Below are 27,388 nucleotides of genomic sequence, written 5' to 3'. Positions count from 1 at the left end.
TAGGTCTTTAATCCATTTTGAGCTTATTTTTGTGTATGGAGTTAAGGAATGATCTAATTTCATTTTGTTACATGTGACTGTACCCATTTTTTAGAAGAATTTGAGAAGGATAAATGTTAACTCTTCTCTAAATATTTGATACAATTTGCCTGTGAAGCCATCTGGTCCTGAACTTTTGCTTGTTGGATGATTTTTAATCAGTTTCAGTTTTATTACTTGTAATTGGTTTGTTCATATTTTTATTTCTTCCTAGCCCAGTTTTGGAAGCTCTACCTTTCAAAGAACTTTTTCATTACTTCCAGGTTGTCATTGTTATTGGCATATCATTTCTTACGGTCCTTTGTATTTCTTTGGTATCAGTTGTAAGTTCTCTTTTTTCATTTCTAATTTTATTGATTTGAATCCTCTCTCATTTTTCTTGAAGAATATAGTTAAAGATTTATTTATTTTATCTTCTCAGAGAACCAGACCAGTTTCATTGGCCTTTGCTATTGTTTTCTTCATTTCTATTTCATTTATTTCTGCTCTGATCTTTATGATTCTTTTTCCTTCTACTAGGTTTGTGTTTTGTTTTTTCTTCTTTCTCTAGTGGTTAGGTTGTTTATCTGAGATTTTTCTTGTTTCTTGAGGTGAGATTGTATTGCTTCGGGATTTTTAAATACAGAAAATTTTATTCAGTGAGGATCTATATGTGATAGCCTGATAATGACTGCACAATCCCCAAGGTGGGAAGAACCAGTGACCTACTCAGGGTCATCATTTCTCCATGAAAAAGCTCAATGTTATTCACTTTATTTCAATCTTTTCATCTCACCAACTACAACTAAAGCAAGAAACAAAGTGACTCTATTTAAACTGTCATTTGAAACCAGCCTTGTAAGCTGGTGCAGTCCTGGAAGTGAAATATTCAATAATCTTGAAGGATTAATTTGATTAATCTCAATTCTGAATTTTAAACATACACTCACCAGTCCAGAGTTTTGATGTATTTTGTTGATCAACAAGTAGGATATACATTTTGAAAGTCTATGAAGTGTCATAATTAGATATTCTCAAACTTCGTTCCTTTAAGCTACATGTACTTCTCAATTGGATATAAAAAGAGAATACATTAATCACTGTGGCTACTGTATCAGGGTATTATTATTTTATTTCTTCTTATTCATCCTTCCCCAAATAGTTTTTAAAACTAGATGACAGTGAAGAGATGGTTACTCTGTCAGCCTTCATTGCCTGATCATTACCTCTTTATGAGAGATTATTTTTCATCTGCTGATTATCTTGATGTGATAGGTTGCCCACTACTTGAAGTGGATTTTTACAGAGGCAGAGAATATTTTCTTTGATGTTTTTACCACTCAGGGTTTCTTCCAAGAAATATGTGTTCTCCACTGTCTCTGGTTCTATTTTTCAGTCTATCAGAATAAATCTAGAATTATAACATATAAAAAGGAGATGTTTGAAAAATACCTGATCATTGTTTATGAAGGCTAGTGTATAATATTCCATCAGGTCATAAATTAACCATGAAGTGGCATTGTTTTCCGAGTCATGGAATCCATTACATTTTTCTGTCTGGAACCACCAGGTTATTTATATTTTCACCCCATCTCCATAATATTAGACAATTGGCAGTATTTTTGTAGCATTAGGTTTAATATTTGCTAAAATTTTTGTGTCAATAGTGTAGAATAATTCATTTTTACTTTATCATATGTCAATATCTGACTATCTGGGAAATTCATTGAGTGTTACAGAGTATTATATTTTAAGACTTGATTATCTTGTTTAAATAAAAGGGGGACTATTCCTAAAAGAGTTTAATCTGTTATTAGCTCCTAAGAGAGGTCACATTGCAAAGCCACTCAAGAACATTGGTTACATCAGTGTGAGTTTATTCTATGTCTACACTGAATGTAAAAAGAGAATAGAAGTCTTTCTATTGTATAATCATCCTATGAATCAATTAATTATCCTAATACTGCTAATACTGAATAAATATCTTAGAAAGATATGGTTATAACTAATTCATGGATTTAGGAAGAAAAGATTTTATTAACTTGAGGCTGATGTTGTAGCAGAAGGAAGACTGAAATAGCTGGCAGAACATTTGTAGTCTTATTCCTATCTGTGTAACATTATGCAAGTTACTTAGCTTCTCTCAATCTTAGCTTCTGTATCTGTAAAAAAGGAGAAATATTTATTCTTATCATCTTATATGTCCATCATAAACATTAAAAAGATTTACAAATTTTAAGTACTTTGTAAATGTAGTACAGTTACTAGGATTTTATGTATTTAGGTTCTAGAGATTGCTACTAAAATTTTTACAGGAAGAGAATAAAATGTTATTTCTGTTGAGTACACATTATATATGATAACTGGCAAAACCATGGAACATAAAACAGAAAAATACATTCATATCTTGTGTTATATACTTTACACAATTTTAATTATTTATTTAAGTTTTGCATTGTCAGTAAGAGTTAGTCTCATAAAGGATTTTAAGGCAAGACTATAAGAACAAAATTAATATTATAGAAAATAATATAGGACACAATGTGATAAAACCAGTAAAGCAAAAATATTGTTTTAACTGTCTTACTTTGAGGAAATACTGAAAAAAAACTCACTATGAATTCTCCACCACCAATTCTTCCCATCCATGGCAAAGGAGTTAAAATAAATGTGAAAATTCACGATGATCAAAGAAAAGCTAATTAAAATGTCATCAGTGGGATCATGTATATATAATGGCTAGTTATGTTTGACAACTGATTGTCTATTATTTTAGTACTAGTTCAGGAGGAATATCAAATACTTGCCTATCATTTGGATATTTCTAGCTCAGAGTATTGTTTTGTTCTAGGGAAATGGGTTCATGTTGTTATATGGATACATACAATTACTGGAGTTATAAAAACAATTATTAAAGATATTACATATTTTATGACTGTACTCTTTCATCATTTTACATCCTTTCTCATTTTTTTCATTTTAGGTTAATATAAATTCTGAACATGTTATCTGAATTCTAAACATTCTTATTATAAACTCCTTGTATAGTAACTACAAAATTCTTAGAAATAAAGAAATTAGATATGCCATTCTGAAAAACATTTATTTGGTTTTTAAATTAATGTCACTGAAAAATCTCTGCAATATAATAATTCAATGAATCCACGGTAATTTAACACCAAATAAAGAGCTTATAGTATTGATCTCTCTGGGTTATTACATTTGCTTTTAAAGGTAAATGAAGCATTAACACCTGAGGCTACAGCATTGATCATAACAGTTTCATTGTAAAAGCCTCATTGCTGTTGGTTTACTTCTAAGATAAAATAAAAGGCAGCCTACCTTTAAGTCTAGTGATTAACTTACTAGAGCAGCAATGTGAGTTTTCCAGTTAGTTTCAACAAGGCGCATTTCCCTGTAAGATTTCTGACTCCTAACTTGTACAATTACCTTTCCAGTTATGTGATGCATCTTAATTTGCTGTGAATATTAAAAATATATCATTAAAAGAATTTATATAAAGCACAGTTGTCTATTGAAAATAGATATATACTTTAAATTAATCTTGGAGATGATCTGTCTTCAGTCTCATAGAAGTATCAAAGATGTAAAAGCAGAAAATTTTATCTGTTTCACTAAATTAAAAAATATTTTAATCTGTTTGAGATTTCTCATTCACTGACCATCTTGTCACCTCTTAAATGACTACTTCCTAAATTCCCTTTTATTAAACTGTTTTTGCTCAAATGATTAATATGTTGCTTTTTTTGCATGTTGATGTGCAACTCCAAGAATTTCTTTAAAAAAAAACACAAAAACCTCAAACAAACCTAGCAAGATTAAAATTTAACATCTAAATAGCCCTGAAAAATAGAGTTCTAAACCAATTTTGACATCAGAGATAAATAATAGTTTTTATGGCACCAATTTAAGAGTTCTAAGGGAAGTTAGTATAAACGTGACTCAGAGGAATGTGCTACTCATCAACAAAAAAGTTTTAACATTTACCCTTTATTTGCATTCGTTTTTAGTTTAAGAACCAGATGGACTTTGAAAACCAGGAAGCTCCAAGGTGGATGGAAAGATAAAGAAAGGCTAAATTCATAAATACTGTACAAGTTATCCAGAAATGTGGTTGGATCCTTCATGTTTACTGTGTTAGGGAGGTTATTCTAGTAAGGAGGTGACAGATAATTGCAGATTATGTTATCTGTGCTTTTGATACTCTTGTTAGTATACTTCTCATATTTACAGAGAAATATATTAAATCCTAACAAATATTTTGTATAATTGATTAGATTTTCAAGTGATCCCTATGAATGTTTTAAGTCAAGGGATACTAAGTTGAAAAGAATCAATTGTAAGAGCAATCCCTGGATATAAGGGGGGACATTAAAACTTTTTCAGATGATCAGCTTTAATCAAAATATATTTTACTTTGAATATAGTATCTACATTCCAAAACATGGGGAAATTAGAGTTTCTGACAGTTGGCTAATACTTCCTAACATATTTAAATGAATTTGAACATGTATTCTAAATGATCCTGGTACAGGTATGTGTAACAGCATCACTTTAATATTCTTCTGTCTACTTCAGAGTAAGGCAGATATAATCCTCAGAATTGTTGCTGACTGCCTAAACATAAATGACCATTTATTCATGTTTTCTTTCTCTTATTCATTACCTTTCTAGAAACTTGAGATTCTCATGTGATGCTCTCTCCCTTTCTTTGGGGTTCGCTCTTCAGTATTTTTTGAAAAGCAATTAAAAGCCTTATTTCAGTAACTAATTTATACCATATGCCAAATTGAAAAATGATGGCCAAGAATAAAACTCAGCTTTAGCAAAGAGGCTTTTAACAAAGAATCGTTGCATCTATTCCAGTGACTTCCCAATGGTAATTAAATAATTTCTTGATTTGCTATTTCTGCAGTTCTTGGCAAATGAAGCTTCTCTACTTAGTTTTTCTTGTATTCCCAAGAACTAAAGCACTCATTAAGGAAAGCAAGTACAACTTAAGGTACACTGCCAAGTTTGTGCCTTGTGGTTTGGCATTCAAATATATATGCGAGAGAGGAGATTTGTAAAACAAAAATTGTGGAAATGTATTTTCAGTTTGTTTAAAGAACTCACCGAAGAATTTTTTTTTTATTTTTCCCTGAGAGAAAGATGAAAAATGCACACAGGGACAGGTGGTGCCATTAGCCCTACTGTTGGGACTGAGAGATCAGTACTGAAGTGGCATCAGGGCAGGGAGGCATCAGCTTCAGTAATGGAGAGACGTCTGGGGGAAAGATTGCTCTATCACAGTGATGGGTTCCTAGCATGTTATAAATCGAAGATTGTTCTTTCCTGCCACTGAAATGAGCAGCTCTTTCTCCTTTCCAGGATGAAATGTCAGACAGAGACAGAAAACAGATGAAAACAAAAAAAGTAGGAGAACATTTTATGTCTTTAACATAAATCTCCAGGAGGGGCAGAAAGATGGTGCAGTGCCAACCTCCAACTTAAACACGAGGTGAAGAAAATGCTCCCTTTCAGTAATTCCTTCTCATCCTAGCAAGCAGAATAGGTAGATGATGATAAAAATTCTCTACTTGGCTTGATGTAATTTAGTTCTTAATTAAAAAAAATCAGAAACAAAAATTTTAAAGAATTCACAGTTTTGGTTTAGCATGAAAGATATGTTGGGTTGAAATGACATTCAGTTATAAGAAGGTACTGTATGTAGTAAAATGTATAGAGCCCAGGTCTTAATTTCTGGCTAACTGCGATTCTATATCAGTAACCCTGCGATTTTAAGTAAGCTACTTATTGATTGCCCTTTTTGAGTGTAGTTCTCCTCATCAGTAAATTGTGATGATAAATTACTGGGAAAATTCCTGGGATGACATATAAAGAGAACCAAGCACAGTGCTTTGTGCATTATAACTAATTGAAAAATGTTAGTCTCTTTCCCTTTCCACTAGGCTAATAACTTATATAGCCAGCATTTTCCTAGAAATGTTAAATGACAAAAACAACCTTTTTTCTTGTTATTTTAAAAAATTAATATTATGTCATCAATATATCATCTAGTATATATATATGTGTATATATATATATATATAAAATATATGTATATATATCACCATTACCAAAACTGATAGCATTTTTAATAAACAAAATGAAACACCTAATTTACAGAAGAAAAATTTCTAACAATGTATCTAGAGTAAATTTGTAATATGAGGAGGATGGTAACTTTATTCATCATCATTTTAGCCACATATTGATTTTAAATGACCTGCCTAAAACCGCAGAGGGAATTATTAGCAGAGTTAGAAATGAGCAGCGAATTGTTTTTCTTTCCATCCAGCACAATCTTGTTTGCTTTGTATGATTTGCAACTGGGCAAGCTAAATTTGCATAGGGATTTTCCTTAAAAAAAAAAAAAAAGACTCAGGTATCTCTTTTAGGGGAACAAGAAAAGCATCAGGAAATCCTAATTGATCTACATACAAATTAATCATCATACTTGTCAGCCAAATTATGCCAAATTGTAAGTCCTGGAAGAGTAACATGTTGTTCCTTGACCTACTCTATTTTTAGGAAAGTAACAGGTCATAATTTCTTCTCCAAGATGAGAATTATTGTAAAATTATGGAAAAAGATTCTTGTAAAATAACATGTTAAGACAGCAGTTCTCAAAGTATGGTTTAAGATTTGCCTGGGAACCTCTAAGATACTTCCGGGAGGTCCACAAGGTCCCCTGCTTTTCCAATTACACATGTTTATAAAGCTGAATTTTCTCCCTGTGTTTCATCCAGAACATCATCGTGCATTACATTGAATATAGAAGTCGATAGACAATCCATCTGTCTTCTAGATTTACAAAAATATAAAAGAAAGTCATTCTCACAAAATGTTAAAAAATGTATTTTTTTGGTTTGTAAAATGATTTCTTCATTTTTAAAATATATATTGGTTTTATTATTGTTATTTTAAACAAATTAATAATTTGGAAAGTGATTCTAAGACCAAAAAACTCTCAGAACTGCTAAAATAAGATACAAGGATTTTTATTTGTTTAGAGATTAAATCATCTCATAATTTACATATATATATATGTATAGCCTGATTATAAAAGTAAAATATGTTAGAGAACATTTGAGAGAACACAAATGCAACTATAAGCCTATATTTCTACCATCCAGAGGTACTGCATGATCTTCCTTCTTTATTTCTATGCATACATCTACCTATTTATTTAAGCAAAATTGTAATTAAAGGTATATATATTTCTCCATTCTTTTTTTGGTTTAACTTCATATAATTAACACATTTGCAGTATTTTTAATAATCTTCAGAAACATGCTATTTACTAATGGTATAATGCTTCCTTATATGTCATCTTTAACATTCTGTTAATAGAGATGATGTTATTATCATCTTCATCATCATCATCACTCTTGTCATTATATTCAACACTTATTGAGTCTTAGTTATGGTCTAGGCACTGTGCTAAACTCTTAACATGCCTTATTGCATTTAATTCATTTTTGAGATGTTTAGCTATTTCATCTAGGAAATAATCTTACTTTGTGTCCCTTGAAATCTTTCTATCATGAGATCTACTTAACAGATCATATGTAAAAGGGAGTGAGGTATACTGGACCATCTCTTTCGTTTAGTAAATAAGAAGCAAAGGGGAAATTGTCTAATTATTGCACTCTAACTCATTCTAATGAATGCTATCTATATAAAAATATTGTGATTATGTTTTTTCTTTCTGCTTTTATTTGATGTGATTAGCTAAGGCCCTCTCTCCCCCCCCCACCCCCTCTTCAGGATTCCTGGGATGGAGGAATTTGCTCTATTTAGTTTGGTTGGAAATGCCACAGATATGGGTCCAGATCTGGTAGGGACCAGGAAGCTTTAAACGCAGAGAAATCCCACCTCAAAAATATGAAGTGTATTGATAATTCCAGTCAACTGTGTCAAGAATGCCTTGCAGTGGTTATAAGGACAATCAGGCAGGGGAATATGGATGGCTCAGGACAAGCTCTCTGTGAGGGTTGTGGAGTATGCTTTTTTCCATTTATTTTTATTAGTTGGAGGCTAATTACTTTGCAATATTGTAGTGGTTTTTGCCATACATTGACATGAATCAGCCATGGATTTACATGTATTCCCCATCCCGATCCCCCTTCCCACCTCCCTCTCCACCTGATCCCTCTGGGTCTTCCCAGTGCACCAGCCCTGAGCACTTGTCTCATGTATCCAACCTGGGCTGGTGATCTGTTTCACCCTTGATAATATACATGTTTTGATGCTGTTCTCTCTCTCGAAACATCCCACTCTCGCCTTCTCCCACAGAGTCCAAAAGTCTGTTCTGTACATCTGGTCTCTTTTTCTGTTTTGCATATAGGGTTATCATTACCATCTTTTAAAAATCCATATATATGCGTTAGTATACTGTATTGGTCTTTATCTTTCTGGCTTATTTCACTCTGTATAATGGGCTCCAGTTTCATCCATCTGATTAGAACTGATTCAAATGAATTCTTTTTAATGGCTGAGTAATATTCCATTGCGTATATGTATCACAGCTTCCTTATAACATTCATTTGCTGATGGACATCTAGGTTGCTTCCATGTCCTGGCTGATTATAAACAGTGTTGCAATGAACATTGGGGTACACGTGTCTCTTTGAGATCTGGTTTCCTAGGTGTGTATGCCCAGGAGTGGGATTGCTGGGTCATATGGCAGTTCTATTTCCAGTTTTTAAAGAAATCTCCACACTGTTCTCCATAGTGGCTGTACTAGTTTGCATTCCCAACAACAGTGTAAGAGGGTTCCCTTTTCTCCACACCCTCTCCAGCATTTATTGCTTGTAGACTTTTGGATAGCAGCCATCCTGACTGGCGTGTAATGGTACCTCATTGTGGTTTTGATTTGCATTTCTCTGATAATGAGTGATGTTGAGCATCTTTTCATGTGTTTGTTAGCCATCTGTATGTCTTCTTTGGAGAAATGTCTGTTTAGTTCTTTGGCCCATTTTTTGATTGGGTCATTTATTTTTCTGGCATTGAGCTGCAGGAGTTGCTTGTATATTTTTGAGGTTAATCCTTTGTCTGTTGCTTCATTTGCTATTATTTTCTCCCAATCTGAGGGCTGTCTTTTCACCTTACTTATAGTTTCCTTTGTAGTGCAAAAGCTTTTAAGTTTCATTAGGTCCCATTTGTTTAGTTTTGCTTTTATTTCCAATATTCTGGGAGGTGGGTCATAGAGGATCCTGCTGTGATTTATGTCAGAGAGTGTTTTGCCTATGTTCTCCTCTAGGAGTTTTATAGTTTCCGGTCTTATATTTAGATCTTTAATCCATTTTGAGTTTATTTTTGTGTATGGTGTTAGAAAGTGTTCTAGTTTCATTCTTTTACAAGTGGCTGACCAGTTTTCCCAGCACCACTTGTTAAAGAGGTTGTCTTTTTTCCACTGTATATTCTTGCCTCCTTTGTCAAAGATAAGGTGTCCATAGTTTCGTGGATTTATCTCTGGGCTTTCTATTCTGTTCCATTGATCTATATTTCTGTCTTTGTGCCAGTACCATACTGTCTTGATGACTGTGGCTTTGTAGTAGAGCCTGAAGTCAGGCAGGTTGATTCCTCCAGTTCCATTCTTCTTTCTCAAGATTGCTTTGGCTATTTGAGGTTTTTTGTATTTCCATACAAATTGTGAAATTATTTGTTCTAGTTCTGTGAAAAATACCGTTGGTAGCTTGATAGGGATTGCATTGAATCTATAGATTGCTTTGGGTATTATAGTCAATTTGACAATATTGCTTCTTCCAATCCATGAACACGGCATATTTCTCAATCTATTTGTGTCCTCTTTGATTTCTTTCATCAGTGTTTTATAGTTTTCTATGTATAGGTCTTTTGTTTCTTTAGGTAGATATACTCCTAAGTATTTTATTCTTTTTGTTGCAATGGTGAATGGTATTTTTTCCTTAATTTCTCTTTCTATTTTCTCATTGTTAGTGTATAGGAATGCAAGGGATTTCTGTGTGTTAATTTTATATCCTGAAACTTTACTATTATCATTGATCAGCTCTAGTAATTTTCTGGTAGAGTCTTTAGGGTTTTCTATGTAGAGGATCATGTCATCTGCAAACAGCGAGAGTTTCACTTCTTCTTTTCCTATCTGGATTCCTTTTACTTCTTTTTCTGCTCTGATTGCTGTGGCCGAAACTTCCAAAACTATGTTGAATAGTAGTGGTGAGAGTGGGCACCCTTGTCTTCTTCCTGATTTCAGGGGAAATGCTTTCAATTTTTCACCATTGAGAGAAATGCTTGCTGTGGGTTTGTCATATACAGCATTTTTTAAAAAAATTATTTTATTTTTAAATTTTTATTAGTTGGAGGCTAATTACTTCACAACATTTCAGTGGGTTTTGTCATACATTGATATGATAGCTTTTATTATGTTGAGGTATGTTCCTTCTATGCCTACTTTCTGGAGAGTTTTAGTCATAAATGGATGTTGAATTTTGTCAAAGGCTTTTTCTGCATCTGTTGAGATAATCATATGGTTTTTATCTTTCAATTTGTTAATGTGGTGTATCACATTGATTGATTTGCAGATATTAAAGAATCCTTGTATTCCTGGGATGACGCCCAGTTGTGGATTATTTACGACATTTACTACATATTGAACAAAGAAGTTTTTTCCAAGATAAGGTTCCAAGATAGAAATTATGAGTATTGGTTGCCTCATTTTTTGTACAGTTCTTTTTGAAATATTTTATCAAAAAGTTATTCATACTTGTAAGCTTGACTTTGTACCTTAGAGTTTTTTGAGAGTATCTAGGCACATTCTAAATTGCTCAGACATGAGGAAACTTAAAGCACATGTAAAACTCTGAGAAACAGTTTTCTTTAGCTGAATTTGAAATTTGTTATATTTTGCCCTTTGTCAATGTAACCAGTGAATTTGATTTAACTAGATAAGAAAATTAGACATGAATAAGATTTTGCCTCTCATTTGCAATACCATTTGAAATAAGTGATTATTTTTCATTGTGATCAAGATTATATATTATATTTTAAATACCATATCCTATAGTTTATGCATGTATTTTTTTTAAATGTAGCTTCTGAAGAAAAATCAGATTAGAAGTATAACAGTGAGGAGTAAGAAAGAGTTTGTAAAATCAATGATAAAAATGCATGAGGGAACATAAATACTTAGTCTAACACATTTTCCTGGGTATGTATTTATATGCCATGCTTAACTTCAGAGTTGTATTCTTCGAACAACTTTATAGAACAAGATACTTTTTTCAGAAAATACCATGTTGGTCATGACACGACTCATTAAACATTTAAATAGTGTTATTCAGTATATCATTAAAATACATATACACATTGTTTATTTTAGGTGATCTATCCCTATATCAGAAATAAAGTGTTATTAATGTGCTGCGTTGACGAAGTTTTGACTAAACTTTGAATGGGTTTATTATCATCTAATTTTTGGGGAATCTTCTTTTTTTTAAGGAGACTGAAGGGAATTTTTGTTTCTATCGATGATTATGACATGCACATTTACATGTGAAATACTTAATGGAAACATGAATAAATGGGAACAGATTTGTCTGTCAAAAATTAAATAGCAGTATTCTTTGACTAATATAAAAATCGAATCTAAAATAGTTTTAACCATTTCATACAGGTGACATCTGTGCTTAAATATATTTTTTCTCTCCCTGTTCTGGCATGACTGTTAATTACTTACTCAATATAGTTCAACATTTAGTTAATAAATATGTCAAGCTTTTACAATGGTGTTCTTTTTGAAGAACTGTGAATTTGCAATTAGTTTTAGATTTACAACATGGTGACAGACAGTGCTGTATAAATAGAGGTTAAACACACAATTTACATATTAATTTCATGATTCATTTATTCAGTGATTTATGTGGGTATAGATTGTATTTAATCTCTGTGCTGTAGTTGTTTCAGGCATGACAAACAGAATCACTGTATTAGTAGAGAAGTAATGATGTCTGTATTGAACTACAGAAGTTGAAAGGAAAATGAGAAACATTTGGAAACACGATTCATTATCTTTAATACTCTTTGGGAGGCAAGGGAAAAGCAATAATGGATTTTTCAAAGTCTGATGATACTAAGCATGGGGGAGGAGGGAATTTAACCAGCTAGCTCAGTGCCCTGCACATAGTAAGTACTGTAACATTTGTTAAGTTGCAATGACTTAAAGTTGAAGATCATGATTTATTTTTGTCTGGATAAAATTTAAGTTAAGCTTTGAGAAGTTTTAAGCAATTTCTTTTAATTGGCTTCAGTTAATTAACCTTGTTTCCTCACAACAGGTACCCACACATTTTTAAGATTCTATTTTAAAATTTTTTACTTCTTTCTTTTTTTATTTTTTAAAGTATGATCTCATATTTATAGGAGACTTGGAAAATACAGAACAAAGTTACATATAGTTACAATTATTTTTAAGTAGAGAAATTTAAGATTTTTTAGTTTGAATTTCAATATCAAACTCTCAAAAATTAATAGAATGAATAGACAGAAAAATAGAGATATAGTAGACCTGAAAAGCACTATGAACCAATTCAACATAATTAAGATCTATACAATTTTCACATAATAGCAGGATACAAATTCTATTTAAGTTCCCGTAGACTATAAACCAGGAAACACTGGAACATATTCAGGGACATAAAACAAGGTGCAATAATTTCATGGTCTAAAAGTATTGAAATCATACAGAGTCTGCTTTCTTATCACTGTGAAATTAGGTTAGAAATACATATCAAAAAATATTTGAAAATAACACATGTATTTTCAAGTTCAGTGTGACATTTACCAAGAGAGGTCTTTGACTTAGCCATTGAAAGCCTCAATAAAGTTAAAAAATTAAAAAAAAAAACAAAAAACCACAAAGAATGATTGCAGAGAAGAAAGCATTTAAATGAGAAATTAATATCAAAATGATAAATTAATATTAAAATACCTTAAAACACCATGTAATTGGAAATTAAATGTCCACTTTTAAATGATGGATGTGTCTAAGAAGTCATAACAAGGAAAATTAAAAAATATCTGTAACAGAATAAAAATGGAAAGAGAATTTATCAGAATTTGTTGCATGTAGCTGAAACTGCTCAGTGCAACTAAACACAGTGTGGAGTCTTGAATAAGTTATGGAAACCAATAATGAACACTAGCATAAAATTTTGTGAACTTTAAATAAAATCTATACTTCAACTAATAATATTGTATTGCATGTTAATTTCCTGGTTTTTTTTTCAACCTAGAATTTCTTTATATTCTCAGAATCTGATTAGATGTTTCAAGCCTCATTCAAATTTTTTTTAAGAAAATCACTAAAATAATAAGCTTTCTAGACTTTTTGCAGTAATACTAGAATAAATGAAACTATATCAAAGTTTTGAATGAGTATAAATTAGAAATCCAGCATTCTATTCATACTTAGTCAAAGTGTCATACATTTTTAGCTAAACAAAAATCCCTAAGTTTTCTAATATATATTATACTCTCTCTCTCTCTCTCTCTCTCTCTCTATATATATATATATATATATATATATATATATATATATATATATATACATATATATATACATACACACACACATATATATATATTTACACACACAAAACCTTTTCTGCTACATTTGATAAAGGCTTGAGAAAGAACAAGAAAAAAAGAGATGGAGAAATTGGGAAGACTAAATGAAATGGTCATAACTTTCCTTCCAAGGAATAAGCATCTTTTAATTTCATGGTTGCAGTCACCATCTGCAGCGATTTTGGAGCCCAGAAAAATAAAGTCAGCCACTGTTTCCACTGTTTCCACATCTATTTTCCATGAAGTGATGGGACCAGTTGCCATGATCTTAGTTTTCTGAATGTTGAGCTTTAAGCCAACTTTTTCACTCTCCTCTTTCACTTTCATAGAGAGGCTCTTTAGTTCTTTACTTTCTGCCATAAGGGTGGTGCCATCTGCATATCTGAGGTTATTGATATTTCTCCTGGCAATCTTGATTCCAGCTTGTGCTTCCTCCAGCCCAGCGTTTCTCGTGATGTACTCTGCATATAAGTTAAATAAGTAGGGTGACAATATACATCCTTGATGTACTCCTTTTCCTATTTGGAACCAGTCTGTTGTTCCATGTCCATTTCTAACTGTTGCTTCCTGACCTGTATACAGATTTCTCAGGAGGCAGGTCAGGTGGTCTGGTATTCCCATCTCTTTCAGAATTTACCACAGTTTATTGTGATCCACACAGCCAAAGGCTTTGGCATAGTCAATAAAGCAGAATTAGATGTTCTAATAAAAAGCAAGACATTACTTTGTCAACAAAGGTCCATCTAGTCAAGGCTATGGTTTTTCCAGTGGTCATGTATGGATGTGAGAGTTGGACTATAAAGAAAGGTGAGCACAGTAGAATTGACATTTTTGAACTGTGGTGTTGGAGAAGACTCTTGACAGTCCCTTGGACTGCAAGGAGATCCAAACAACCATCCTAAAGGAGATCAGTCCTGGGTGTTCATTGGAAGGACTGATGTTGAAGCTGAAACTCCAATACTTTGGCCGCCTGATGCGAAGAGCTGACTCATTGGAAAAGTCCCTGATGCTGGGAAAGATTGAGGGCAGGAGGAGAAGGGAACGACAGAGGATGAGATGGTTGGATGGCATCACCGACTCGATGGACATGGGTTTGGGTGGACTCCGGTAGTTGGTGATGGACAGGGAGGCCTGGTGTGCTGTGGTTCATAAGGTCACAGAGTCTGACACAACTGAGCAACTGAACTGAAATGAAATGTGACCACTGACAATGAAATAGAAAAAGTGAAATAAGCTAGATAAAAGATCATCATATAGTCCAGTTTTTTAAAAAATTTAATCAATTTGTTTCATTTTTATTTTACTTGTTTGTATTGGAGTATAGTTTTCTTTTAACTTATTTATTTATTTTAATTGGAGGCTAATGACTTTATAATATTGTAATGTTTTTTTGCCATACATTGACATGGATCAGCCATGGGGGTACATATGTCCCTTATCCTGAACCCCCCTCCCACCTCCCTCCCCATCCCATCCCTCAGGGTTTGAGTGCCTGTTTCATGCATTGAACTTGCACTTGTGATCTATTTCACATATGGTAATATACACGTTTCAATTACAATGTTGTGTTAGTTTCTGCTGTGCAACAAAGTGAATCAGCCATATTTATACCTATTCCCTCCTTACCCCTGCTGAGCCTCTCTCCCACTCTCCAGTTAATTATTAACACTTGGTATAATCAATCTTTTTTGTTTTAGTATTCTTGTGTGTAAATAATGAAGACATTTGAAATTATCAGAAAGGAAAATATGTGTCTGCATAGATATTTTTAATTAATTTTTATTGGAATATGGTTGCTATACAATGATGTGTTAGTTTCTGCTATACAGCAAAGTGAACTAGTTATACATAAATGCATAGCTTCTATTTTTTAGATTTCCTTCCCATTTAGGTTGCCACAGGGAAGTGAATAGAATTCCTGTACTATACAATAGGTTCTCATTTTGCTCAGTTGCTCAGTCATGTCTGACTCTTTGCAACCCTATGTACTGTAGCCTGACAGGCTCCTCTGTCCATGGGATTTTTCTGGTAAGAATACTAGAATGGATTACCATTTCCTCCTCCAGGGAATCTTCCTGACTCAGGGATCGAAACTGCATCTCCTGTGTCTCCTGCATTGCAGGCAGATTCTCTACCACTGAGCCACCAGGGAAGCCCAGGTTCATATTAGTAATCTCTTTTTTTTTTTTTTTTTTAACTCCTACGTTGGCACATTTTTTTTTTAAATTTTTTTATTAGTTGGAGGCTAATTACTTCACAACCTCTTTTATACATAGGAAAGGATAGTGTTAGTTGCTAAGTGATGTCTGACTCTTTGCAACCCCATGGACTGTAGCCTGCCAGGCTATCAATTTATATTTCAATTCTTCCTGGGATAGTTTGGTAGATTATATTTTTCTAGCTTTTGTCCAAGTTTTCAAAATTACTCTCAGTATTATCTTATGTTTTATTTTTTAAATGTATTTATTTTAATTTGAGTACAATTTAAAAGCAGAGATATTACTTTGCTGACAAATGTCTGTCTCGTCAAAGTTATGGTTTTTCCAGTAGTCATGTATGGATGTGAGAGTTGGACTATAAAGAAAGCTGAGCACCGAAGATTTGATGCTTTTGAACTGTGGTGTTGGAGAAGACTCTTGAGAGTCCCTTAGACTGCAAGGAGATCCAACCAGTCCATCCTAAAGGAAATAAATCCTGAATTTTCATTGGAAGGACTTATACTGAAGTTGAAACTCTAATACTTTGACCATCTGATGCGAAGAGCTGACTCATTAGAAAAGACCCTGATGCTGGGCAAGTTTGAAGGTAGGAGGAGACGGGGACAAATAGGATGAGATGGTTGGATAGCATCACCGACTTGATGGATATGAGTTTGAACAAGCTCTGGGAGTTGGTGATGGACAGGGAGGCCTCATGTGCTGCAGTCCATGGGGTTGCAAAGTCAGACACGACTGAGCGCCTGAACTGAACTGAACTTTCATCACTTTAAATATATCATGCCATTCCCTTCTGGTTTGTAGAATTTCTGTTGAGAAATCAGCTGATAACTTTATGGAAGTTATCTTGTCTGTTATTTGTCATTTTCCCCTTGTTGCTTTTAATATTTTGTCTTTGACTTTAATTTTAGTATATTTGATTACTGTGTGTCTTGGTATATTCCTCTTTGGTTTTATCCTGCCTGGGAGTCTGCGTTTCCAGGATTTGATATACTATTTCCTTTCCCATGTTAGGGAAGTTTTCAGCTAACATGTTTTCAAATATTTTCTTGAGTCCTTTCTCTCTCTCTTCCAAATGTTGGTGTGTTTAATGTTGTTTCTGAGGTCTCTTAGGCTGAATTAATTTTTTTCATTGTTTTTTCTATATTTTGTTTTGTGGCAGTGATTTCCAGCATTCTGCCTTCCAGGTCACCTATCCATTCTTCTGCTTCAGTTATTCTGCTGTTGATTCCTTCTGGTGTATTGTTCATCTCTGCTTGTTTGTTCTTTAGTTCTTCTAGGTCCTTGGTAAACATTTCTTGCATCTTCTCCATTCTTTTTCCAAGAAACTGGATCATCTTCCCTATAATTATTCTGATTTCTTTTTCTTGGAGTTTGCCCATCTCCAATTCATTTAGTTGTTTTTCTGGGGCTTTTATCTTGTCCCTTCATCTGGGACATAGCCATCTGCCTTTCATTTTGATTAACTTTCTGTGATGTGATTTTCCTTCTGGTGGCTGACTGCAAGATTATATAGTTCTTGCTTCTTCTGTCTGTCCTCTGGTGGATGAGTCTAAGAGGCTTGTGTCAACTTCCTGACAGGAGGGACTGGCTGTAGAAAAGCTGGGTCTTGCTCCAGTGGGCAGGGTTGTGCTCCATAAAACCTTAATCCTATTGTCTGCTTATAATGGTACTGCACTCCCTCCCCTTAGTTTTTTTTTTTTCCCCTGAGACGAACCAGTCCTGGAGTCTCTGGGTTCTATTGTTGGGTTAATGGAAACCTCCAAGAGGAGTTACGCCAAGGGGCACCTTCCATTACTGCTGCTGCCAGTGCCCCCATTCCCGTGGTGAACCACTGTTGACCCACACCTTCACAGGAGACCCTCTAACGCTAGAAGGTAGGTCTGGTTCAGCCTCCTGTGGGGTCACTGCTCCTTTTCCCTGGATCCCGGTGTGCACAAGACTTTGTGCCCTCCTAGAATGGAGTCCCTTTCCCCCCAACTTCTGTGAAGATCCTGTAATCAAATCCTGCTGGCCTTTAAAGTCAGATTCCCTGGAGATTCCTAGTCCCTTCTCCAGATCCCCTTGCTGGGAAGCCTGATATGGGGCTCAGAACGTTCACAACAATGGGAGAATTTCTTTGTACTATTGTTCTCTACTTTGTGGGCTGCCCACCTGGTGAGTATGGATTTGATTTTATCGGGGTTGTAACCCTCCTGATTACTCCTTGGAAGGAAAGTTATGACCAACCTAGATAGCATATTAAAAAGCAGAGACATTATGTTGTCAACAAAGGTCCATCTGGTCAAGACTATGGTTTTTCCAGTGGTCATGTATGGATGTGAGAGTTGGACTGTAAAGAAAACTGAGCACCAAAAAATTGATGCTTTTGAACTGTGTTGTTGGAGAAGACTCTGAGTCCCTTGGACTGCAAGGAGATCCAACCAGTCCATCCTAAAGGAGATCAGTCCTGGGTGTTCATTGGAAGGACTGATGCTGAAGCTGAAACTCCAGTACTTTGGCCACCTCATGTGAAGAGTTGACTCATTGGAAAAGACCCTGATGCTGGGAGGGATTGGGGGCAGGAGGAGAAGGGGATGACAGAGTATGAGCTGGTTGGATGGCATCACAAACTCGATGGACATGGGTTTGAGTAAACTCCAGGAGTTGGTGATGGACAGGGAGGCCTGGTGTGCTGCCATTCATGGGGTCACAAAGAGTTGGACACGACTGAGTGACTGAACTGAACTGACCCCTCCTGCTGTCTTGTTACAGTTCTACTTTGTCTTTGGATGTGGGATATCTTTTCTTGGTGAGTTCCCACACCCTTCTGTCGATGGTTGTTCAACAGCTAATTGCAGCTTCAGTGCTCTCGCAGGTGGAGGTGAGCGCATGTCCTTCTCCTCTGCCATCTTCAGCCAGTCTCCTTGAATTCTCTTTCTATCCATTCTTGTGCCTTTGTTTGATATTCTTGACCATATTGATGCAATGTTGCAGAGTTGGACATGACTAAGCATCAGCCATAGCAAGATAAGAGATTTTCTTTCTGCTTATTTGTAAATGAAATATTATATATTTGAAGGATTGAAATAGGTTGCATCATGTAATTAAAAAAAATACCTTTCAAATTTTTAGTGAACATGGGTCAGCTTTAAATTGATGTACTTAAGGTTTTCAACATATTTCAACTGGAGGAATCACCTTCCTGAGTTCAGACTATACTACAAAGCTACAGTCATCAAGACAGTATGTTACTGTGAGAAAGACAGAAATATACATCAGGGGATAAAAATAGAAAGTCCAGAGATAAATCCATGCACCTATGGACACCTTATCTTTGACAAAAGAAGCAAAAATATACAGTGGAGAAAAGAGTTTCTTCAATAAGTGGTGCTGGAAAAACTGGTCAACCACATTTAAAAGAATGAAACTAGAACAATTTCTAACACTATACACAAAAATAAACTCAAAATAGATTAAAGATGTAAATGTAAGACCAGAAACTATAAAACTCTTAAAGGAAAACATCGGCAAAACACTCTGACATAAATCACAGCAAGATCTTCTATGACCCACCTCCCAGAGTAATGGAAATAAAAATAAAATTAAATAAGTGGGGCCTAATTAAACTTAAAAACTTTTGCACAATGAAGGAAATTATAAGCATGGTAGAAAGGCAGCCTTCAGAATGGGAGAAAATAATAGCAAAGGAAACAACTGACAAAGAATTAATCTCCAAAATATACAAGTAGTTCATGCAGCTCCATACCAGAAAAACGAACAACCCAATCAAAAAGTGGGCAAAATAACTAAACAGACATTTCTCCAAAGAAGACATACAGATGGCTAACAAACACATGGAATGATGAGCAACATTACTCGTTATTAGAGAAATGCAAATCAAAACCTCAATGAAGTATCATCTCATGACAGTAAGAATGGTCACCATCAAAAAGTCTACAAACAGTAGATGCTGGAGAGGGTGTGGAGAAAAGGGAACCCTCTTACACTGTTGGTGGGAATGCAAAGTGATACAGTCACTATGGAGAACAGTATGGAGATTCCTTAAAAAACTGGAACTAGAACTGCCAAACGACCCAGCAATCCCACTTCCGGGCATTCACACTGAGGAATTGAAAGATACATGTGTACCCCAATGTTCGTTGCAGCACTTTTTACAATAATTAGGACTTGGAAGCAACCTAGATGTCCATTGGCAGATGAATGGATAAGGAAGTTGTGGTTCATATACACAATGGAATATTACTCAGCTATTAAAAAGAATGCATTTGAATCAGTTCTAATGAGTTGGATGAAACTGGAGCCTATTATACAGAATGAAGTAATTCGGAGAGAAAAACACCAATACAGTATATTAATGGATATATATGGAATTTAGAAAGACGGTAACAATGATCTTATATGCAAGGCAGAAAAAGAGACCCAGATGTAAAGAAGAGACTTTTGGACTCTGTGGGAGAAGGCGAGGGTGGGATGATTTGAGAGAATAGCATTGAAACATGTATATTTCCATATGTGAAATAGATGGCCAGTGGAAGTTTGATGCATGAAGCAGGGCAATCAAAGCCGGTGTTCTGGGACAACCCAGAGGGCTTGGGTGGGGAGGGAGGTGGGAGGGAGTTTCAGGATGGGAGGACACATGTGCACCCATGACTGATTCATGTTGATGTATGGCAAAAACCACCTCAGTATTGTAATTATCCTCTAACTTAAAAAGCATAATTAATTTTAAGAAAAGATCTATTTAAAATAGGTTAATTCTGTATACATATCTCTTTTTGAAAAATCAAACCTTATGATAAAGCAGTTTAAATCAGATAAAATTTGATAGTTGTGGTAACATTCCTGGAGCAGCTTATGGTCTTCAAATTGACCTCATTTTGTTCCTTTTAAATTGCACTACTGTGGAGAGTCCTTAGTGCTGAGAGATTGCCCTTGTTTGTTCTCAAGAAGATCATGCCCTACAAAGCTGATATTTTCAAGACCCTTTTCTATGTGAAGGTATAGATGTAAAACATATAAATACTCAGCAAGGACTGTGGAATGCTTTTATAAGGTCACTGAGCTGAGTTTACCCAACAGGTAAACTACTTTAGATATCTTTGTATTAAGCATGTACTTTTCCAAGCTACTAGTGTTAATGTTTAGTGCAAGAATTGGAATTTTTGAAGTGAAATTCTAGTGGCATGAAATAATAACAGAAACCAGGTACCATTTATATAATTTAATAAAGTAAATCTATTCAGTACAGTAATTCCTCTATATATGAATCTTCAAGTTGTAAACTTTCAAAGATGTGAACATGTGTTCACATGTTCAGTCACATACATTAGTTTACTTGTCTGGCATATATTGTCATGTGTGTGCAACCTCTGTAAGTGGTTGTGCCTTTGTTTCCTTTATTGTATAGTACTGAATAGAGTAGAGTAGTACAGTATCTCTATTTCAAGTCTAGGATGTCTGGAAGCAAGGGTAAAAGCAGTGGTGATGTAGCTGGTACTGCTGAAGAACCAAAGTTCACGACACAGGAACTGGCCAGGGGATTTTCTTTATTTAAGTAGGCATTGTTCCTTTTTGGGGCACAGGACCTGAATGTAGAACAGCACAGGAAGCTTACAGCAGCCATTCAGAATGCAATCCAGTGCCACAATGCCATCTATGATGAGAAAAAAAGAGCTATTATCTAGACATCACTGGGTCTTTTTTTCAAGAGGGTAGATAGCATTAAATGCAGCAAGGCACTTGAACCTGTTCTGTCAATGTCAGGTGTGAGTTAAATTGCAGCTTGCCCTCCATCTCCTATTGCTGATGATCTTTCAGCTCTACTATCCCCCACCTTCTCTCCCTCCTCCAGTCAGTAACTCTTCTTCCCTGTTCACTGTTCACTCAATGCCAGCCCCTGTATGCCAGCAATTGTACTGCCCTACTACACTTTTCAAGGTACTGTACTGTAAGCTTAAAAATATTTTCATTTTGTTTGTTTTTGTGTAATATTTGTACAAAAAGTATTATAAATCTATTATAACACAGTACTATATAGACGATTGTGTTAGTTGGGTACACTGGCTAACTTTGTTGGACTTATGAACAAATTGTATTTACAAACGTGCTCTCAGAATGGAGTTCATTCTTATGTAGGGGACTTATTGTATGCTTTTATTTATTTTCTTTTTATGCAAGAGCTTCCCTGATAGCTCAGCTGGTAAAGAATCCGCCTGCAATGAGACCTGGGTTCTATCTCTGGGTTGGGAAGATCCCCTGGAGAAGGGAAAGGCTACCCACTCCAGTATTCTGGCCTGGAGAATTCCATGGACTGTATAGTCTATGGGGTCGCAAAAAGTCGGACACGACTGAGCAACTTTCACTTTCACTTTTCCTTTTTACATACTCCAAAGATCTCATTTAACCCTCCAAATACTCCTTCAATAAGGTATTATTGCTTCCATTTTGCAGATGAAAATTCTGAACCTCTGAGAAATTAAGTGGCTTGCCTCCTGGCCAATTTATGAGGATTGGAATCCAAATGGGGGCTCCAAAGACTTACTTTTTCTTTCACATCATGTTTTTTCCTGTTAAGGGAAGGAGTTTATGTATTTGCAAAGTTACCTGAAATATCCCAATAAGTAAAAATGGAGTACCTAATACAGGTGCTCAATTCTTCACTCCTGACAACATTGATTCCACTCTTATTCTAGTACTTAATGTTGCTCAGTCTAATAGTGTCTCTAATGATTCTAGTAATTGTAGCTAATTTACTTAGGAGACAAATTGATTATTTCTGTTGACCATGTTGCCTTTTGTTGGATCAATTCCAATTATTTCTCATATTTGGAGTTCCCATATACATCAGAAAAATTCTAAGGGCCAGAGAATTAAATGACCAGAAACTAAATGGTCACACTTTTCCACTCAGTTGTGTCTCAGTTCTTTTCTTGAATGCAGTGGTTTCTTGCAATTTTACTCAAAAGGGGTGAAAATCTCTTTCTAATAGAGATAATATATGAATCTGTGACATGTTCAGTCCCTGGGATGATCTAATGATTTAAAACAGGGGGATGTAGTGGAAAATAAAGATATAGCATTAAGAAAAACAACTGGGGTAAAACAAACAGAAAATTTCACAAGCCAGTTCTTTGGTGCTTCTTCCCCTAAAGGTTCTTATCTCCTTTCTTCACTCCATGTTCTATTGACATGCTGCTTTCCAAAGAGTGAGGCAGGGATTAAGGCTCAATTTCATTTGAAAATGTCTTCTGACTACTTAAAATTCATGGCAGAAAGTGCTGGATTTAAATTTGTCAAAAGTGATTGACTTAGAGTGGAGGATAGAGAGGAATTCCTGGGAGGAAAATTCTTACTAGAGTATATTGCATCCTGGGGCCCATACTTGAAATGATAACTATTCCTGTTTGCTGAGTACTTAATAGGAACTTTTCAACTTGAGCAAATGGAAGAGAAAAAAAATAAGCCTCTTCCCATTAAGAAAACTTAGTTTATTATAGCATTCTGCACTGTGAACTGTCTTCTCAGCCAATGAATAATGCCACCTAGAGCATGCATGTGGAGGAAAATTGAAGTAGGGTGACTGAAATGAACATTTTTAACAGTAGATTGTTTAGAAAAAGGCAATTTAATGAATGAACAGGTAGGTATTCTTGATTAGATTTCAAATATGATCTCAAAAATAAACACTTGAAAGCTAAGGGCAGGAAAGGGTGTCAAAGCTTAAATATTTTTCTGCCATATAACCCCACAAAACTGAATCGATTGCATTTCCATTTATTTAAATAATTTGCATATTATCAGCAGTGTAATTTCATCTTGGTTTATAGATGAGTTTCTTTTTCTCTTAATAGAATTGGAGTTAGGTCTCTCTTTTAAATCCCTTGAAATTGTCATGTGGTAAGTAGCTGACTATAGGGAGCAGGTGTCAAAAAATACTTAAATGACATTCTCAACAAAATAAATATTGAACCATCCTGTCACTTTGGTGATGGAATAATCTGCTTAAAAAAGTCCCATTCATTGTAAAACACCTCTGACATTTGTTCTTCAGGAATTATTTGCAGTTTATCTTCTGAGCTGGAGCCTTTCAGCAACACAGCAGTTGAACTACAGTGTAAAAAAATGGTAACTGAGTATTTTATCAAATGCTTCTAACAAAACGGACTTTGCAAGTCGTAAATGAAGATTAAAACCATTGCTTGCAGGGATGAACAGATTGGAATGATTTATTATCTGAAACATCAATATGTCATTGTTCAGAAATAAAATAAAAAGAAAAGAACAACCCCAGCTCCCCCTTACATTAAAACTCCCCTCCACAACTCCACTCTCAGAGATATGCACCAAAAGCACCCTTAGTTGCAGTCAAAACAGTGAAGGTAAGTACATTTATTTGTGCTAGTGAAACTGCTAAAGAAAAAGACAGGAGAAAAAACATCATAATAATAGGCCAGCTGCTGCGGGACATTATATAAGGAAAAGAGACAGTAATAAAAAGAACTGTGTCAAAGGAAAGCAACTATGAATGTGTACTTCTGTGCTCCTAATATAGAAAGAGGATTAAATATAATAAATGGGGCAATTTAGAAATGTGAATTTACTGTTTATGCTTAACACCTAAGTAGCCAATGCTTTTTAAAATGGGCTTTATCTCACTTATCTAAAATAGCTTTAAAGAATGATGTTAGAAGAATATTCATTGCAGAAGTGTTCTGTCTTAATTATTTACCTTTGGGGATGACTACATTAAATGCAGCGAGTCTGAGTATTTGGATTATAGCCACCAATTAGATTAACAACAAGAAAATCATTCATAAGGACTTGATATATTTTTCTCACATTTTATTAAATAAATATTAAGATTTTTATTTATTTATTTTTTTTTTTACGACAAATGGTCAGAATTAAGTTGGGTAAAAGAGAAATCTTTTTTTGTGATCAGTTCAGTTCAGTTCAGTTGCTCAGTCGAGTCCAACGTTTTGCGACCCCATGGACTGTAGTAGGCCAGGCTTCCCTGTCCATCACCAACTCCCAAAGCTTGCTCAAACTCAGGTCCATAGAGTTGGTGATGCCATCCAAACACCTTATCCTCTGTTGTCCCCTTCTCCTCCTGCCTTCAATCTTCCCCAGCATCAGGACCTTTTCCAATGAGTCAGTTCTTTGCATCCGGTGGCCAAAGTATTGGAGTTTCAGCTTCAGCATTAGTCCGTCCAGTGAATATTCAGGACTGATTTCCTTTAGGATGGACTGGTTGGATCTCCTTGCTGTCCAAGGGACTCTCAAGAATCTTCTCCAACACCACAGTTCAAAAGCATCAAATCTTTGGCGCGCAGCTTTCTTTATAGTCCAACTTTCACATCTATACATGACTACTGAAAAAGCCGTAGCTTTGACTAGATGGAACTTTGTTGGCAAAGTAATGTCTCTGCTTTTTAATATGCTATCTATGTTGGTCATAGCTTTTCTTCCAAGGAGCAAGCGTCTTTTAATTTCATGGCTGCAGTCACCATCTGCAGTGATTTTGGACCCCAAGATAATAAAGTCTGTACTGTTTCCATTGTTTCCCCATCTACTTAACAGGAAGTGATGGGACTGGATGCCATGATTTTTGTTTTTTTGAATGTTGAGTTTTAAGCCAGCTTTTCACTCTTCTCTTTCACTTTCATCAAGAGGCTCTTCAGTTCCTCTTCACTTTCTGCCATAAGGGTGGTGTCATCTGCATATCTGAGCTTATTGATATTTCTCCCAGCAATCTTGATTCCAGCTTGTGCTTCATCCAGCCTGGCATTTCACATGATGTACTCTGCATAAATTAAATAAGCAGGGTGACAATATACAGCCTTGATGTACTCTTCTCCCGATTTGGAACCAGTCTGTTGTTGCATGTCTGGTTCTAACTGTTGCTTCTTGACCTTCATACAGATTTTTCAGGAAGCAGGTAAGGTGGTCTAGTATTCCCATCTCTTTCAGAATTTTCCATAGTTTGCTGTGATCCACACACAGTCAAAGGATTTGGCATAATCAAGAAAGCAGAAGTAGACACTTTTCTGGAACTCTCTTGCTTTTTCTATTATCCAACAGATGTTGTCAATTTTATCTCTGGTTTCTATGCCTTTTCTGAATCCAATTTGAGCCTCTGGAAGTTCAGGGTTCACGTACTGTTGAAGCCTGGCTTGGAGAATTTTGAGAATTACTTTACTAGCATGCGAGATGAGTGCAGTTGTGCAGTAGTTTGAGCATTCTTTGTCATTGCCTTTCTTTAAGACTGGAGTGAAAACTGACATTTTCCAGTCCTGTGGCCACTGCTGAGTTTTCCAAATTTGCTGGCATATTGAGTGCAGCACTTTCACAGCATCATCTTTTAGGATTTGAAATAGCTCAACTGGAATTCCACCACCTCTACTGGCTTTGTTCATAGCGATACTTCCTAAGGCCAATTTGGTTTCACATTCCAGGATGTCTGGCTCTAGGTGAGTGATCACACCATCATAGTTATCTGGGTCATGAAGATCTTTTTTGTATAGTTCTTCTGTGTATTCTTTCCACCTCTTCTTAATATCTTCTGCTTCTGTTATATCTATACAATTTCTGTCCTTTATTGTGCCCATTTTGCATGAAATGTTCCCTTGGCATCTCTGATTTTCTTGAAGAGATCTCTAGTCTTTCTCATTCTATTGTTTTCCTCTATTTCTCTGCATTGATCACCAAGGAAGGCTTTCTTATCTCTCCTTGCTTGTGATAGTTCAAGCTACTAAAAATGGTGTCCTGACTTTTGGAATGTCATTGAATGAGAATGTTTAGCTTCATTCCAGGCTGCCAGCAGGATACCAGTGTCTTTGTAGTTCATTCTCTTGAGTGACTGTAAGAGCTTGCTACCCATGACTATTCATTAAGTACAAATCAAATGGCTTACATCAGGTAGAAACCCAGGCTGGGACCTTTAAAGGCATTTGAAGAACAATTAGGTAGAGCTTTTTTTGGTTAGGATAAAGACAGCTTTATTCTCTTCCCTGTATAAATGTTCAGTCATGTCCAACTTTTTTGTAACCCTATGGAAGGTAGCCCACAAGGCTCCTCTCTCTATGGGATTCTCCAGGCAGGAATTCTGGAGTGGGTTGCCATTTCCTACTCCAGGGAATCTTCCCAACCCAGGGATCCAACCCCTGGGATTGAATTAGGGGTTGAATGAGAGGAATGGAATCCCTCATTGCCCCAAAACTTATATCTCTTTCAGATTTTAGGATATAAAATTCAAGAGGTAGTCGATTGTTAACATGTATAGAATAACTTTATAAAGAAGTCATAAATTGTTGAATAATATTTTAAAAACCTAAAGAATCTTCTTTTCTCTTGCAATCAGTCAGATGGAAAGAAAATTTTCAGAATGTAGTTTTTGTATGTGTGTGTTATTCGCTCTGTCGTGTCTAACTCTTTGTGACCCTATGAACTGTAGCCCGCCAGGCTCCTCTGTCCATGGGATT

The 27,388-nt window shown here is 35.2% G+C and overlaps 1 protein-coding gene across 1 annotated transcript in view; it reads left to right on the top strand.

The window, feature by feature from the left end:
* The window catches only part of DACH2 (dachshund family transcription factor 2), a 798,949-nt gene that overhangs the window by 94,868 nt on the left and 676,693 nt on the right, over positions 1 to 27,388 (top strand). The gene's annotated exons all lie outside the window — the stretch shown is intronic.

The sequence above is a fragment of the Cervus elaphus genome, chromosome X (assembly GCF_910594005.1).
Source record: "Cervus elaphus chromosome X, mCerEla1.1, whole genome shotgun sequence".
Taxonomy (NCBI): Eukaryota; Metazoa; Chordata; class Mammalia; order Artiodactyla; family Cervidae; genus Cervus; species Cervus elaphus.
This window is presented reverse-complemented; position numbering and strand designations above follow the sequence as displayed.